This window comes from Lygodium microphyllum, chromosome 29, assembly GCF_053477565.2.
Source record: "Lygodium microphyllum isolate KBCC chromosome 29, Lygodium_microphyllum_v1.1.10, whole genome shotgun sequence".
Lineage (NCBI taxonomy): Eukaryota > Viridiplantae > Streptophyta > Polypodiopsida > Schizaeales > Lygodiaceae > Lygodium > Lygodium microphyllum.
In genome coordinates, this window is record NC_141163.1 from 113,577,270 (window position 1) to 113,580,110 (window position 2,841).

The window sequence follows — 2,841 nt, forward strand, 5'->3', positions numbered from 1 at the left end:
GGGCCTTTGCACAATCTAGTAGAGTGCAAGAAACAAATCTAGATCCACAATATCATGTCTATAGCCAAGGCTATCAATCTTCTACTTACATTTGCATAGGTAGAGCTTTCATTGAAAAAGGTGGTATAAGCTAAGATCTAGTGACATCTCATTGGTATCTTCTTAGCTTTTGCCTTTGTTTAGTCTTCTTCCTTGGGGTTAAGGAGCATTGGATCTTCTTTTACTTTGCTTGTTAATAGGGGGAATGTAATACTTACTTCTTGTCAATATGCTCCTTTGCAAAAAAATCACACGGCAACATTAGAAAGGGATCGAAGTTGGTTGCATCCAAACCATTGGCCAAGTTTGAAGCTTCTTTGTCTTTTCATACTTTAACATGTATAAAAGTCTCTATTTATTGGCAATAGGTGGTAGAAGCTAAGCTCTAGTAACATCTCATTTGATATATTCTTGCCCTTTTCCTTTGTTTGGTCTTCTTCTTTTGGGTCAAGGCTTATTGGGTCTTTTTGTACTTTGCTTGTTTATATGGGAAATAAGCCTTACTTCTAGTCAATATATTGCTTGCGAAAAATCACGTGGAGACACTATAAAGAAACTAGAGTTGGTTGCATTATTGGATAAGGTTATAAATGAAATAGAGATGGTTGCATCTAAACCATTCGACAAGCCTAGAGTTTGGAAACATTATAAAGGAATTAGAGTTGATTGCATCCAAACCATTGGCCAAGATTGAAGCTTCTTTATCTTTTCATATTTTTAACATTTATAAAAATCTATATATTTGGCAAAAGGTGGTAGACGCTAAGCTCTAGTGACATCTCATTAGATACCTTTTTCCTTTGTTTGGTCATCTTCTTTTGGGATCAAAGAATATTGGATCTTTCTAAACTTTACTCATTTATATAGGAAATGTAAACCTTACTTCTTCACAATATATTGCTTGATAAAATCATATGAAAACACTATGAAGGAATTAGCATTGGTTGCATCGAAACCATTGGATAAGGCTAGAGCTTCTTTATCTTTTCTTGTTTTAACATTTAATTAGATCTATATTTGATGCAATCAAAGCCATGTCCTTCTCCTAATTAGGCAATATTTTGCTCTATGTTGGTCTTTCTAATAATACATTATTCTTAGGATTTTGTGATGCATTTTGAGAAGACTATCGTGTAGAAAGACATGCTCACAATCTTCCCAATTAGATCTTTAGTTAATGATGCTTACAAGTGTCTACAAAAACCATTTTCTACATTAATAATCAAACTTGTATAGAATAGACATGATCTTTGCATTTGATCCAACATGTTTTTTTAAATTTCCTAGGACTGTGTTTCCAAGATGAGAGCATGCTAGCATATGATAAAATATTGTGCATTTTTTGCATTCACATGTTGTATGGAGTAGACCTAATCTTTGCATTTGATCTAGCATTTTTTAAAAAAATTCCTAGAATTGTGTTTCCAAGATGAGAGCATGCTAGCATATGATAAAACATTGTGTGTTTTTTGCATTCACATGTTGTTTGATCTCTAATACCTTGTTACAAATGACAGGATCAAAAATTTAGTAGCCTTCAATGTAGTTCATTAAGGCCAAGGGTTTGGACTAAAGTTGTTTGATCTCAATGCATTGTTACAAAAGATAAGGTCAACAATTAAGTAGCCTTCAATCTAGTTCATTGCGACTAAGGGTTTGGACTAAAGTAGTTTCCAAGGATAGAACTGAGGCTAGGGCGACCATATCTTATGTGAGATTAGCACCTCCTCAATAATCTCATAAAGTAGGAGAATGGGGGCTATGTCAATGATACCTCCTATTTGATCGGTTCTATTTCTTAAATTATTTACACTCAGCTTTACCCTATGTGATTTAGCAACTCTTTAAATATGTTAATTGGTCGGGGCTGGCTCCTAGCAAGATCTAGTAGCATGGAGACTACTTCTAAGTTACCTTCCCCGTTTGCATTCAATTTTTTCTACAAGAATTCTAAGCATAGGGACTTCAATCATGGGTGTAACTCTTCCAAACATGATGCCACATATGTAGCTTGTACTATTCTTGTAGTTAGGTTTTCTAGGGTGTAAGAAGGTTGACCTTGTATGCTTCTTATGCTTTTTTGTAGAATTCAAAACCATGGAATCACTAGAATAGAATTCAAAACCATGGAGCCCAAATTTGTTCTTAATAGTAGCTTTTTACTTTGGTTGTGCCTGATCTTATTGTGGCTTTTAATGCTCTATAGCTTGTCTAAATGTAGTTTGGAAAGTTCACAATTTTAGCCTAAGCTATTTTTTAAACCATTTTTGCAACAAGATGGAGGGGTTTGCTTTGCTAGGTGCAAGGTCAACAAGATGGAAGCCTTAGAACTTTGTCCAATTAAGGTGAATTTAAATTGAGTTTTTCGTTATTCTTATTTTATTGTACATATGTGTATTCTGGTAGAAATGACTAATTTTGCATTGATTATCATTATGCACGTGTTAACACTTACTGGTAGCAATATGTTATTAATCCACATCTATGCTCGCTAGTAGCAGCCCCTTATATTGTTCTTAGCACTTAACAATATATTTATAATTACCCAAATGCTATTCAGCTCTCCTCTATATGCTTTGCAACCCTTAGGGATATATTAAAAGGCACCCATAGGCTTGCTAGTAGTCACTCTCAAGTAATTTAGGCCCCATTACTCCTTTGCTTTGCTAGTGTAACTTCATACAAGGGCTCAAAGTGGATCCAAGACAATACAATGAAATCGAAGACAAATCTACACACCATTTAATCATAGAACGACCCAACTAGCCTTCCATGGTGGTTTACAAAAGGTGATGTGTCAAC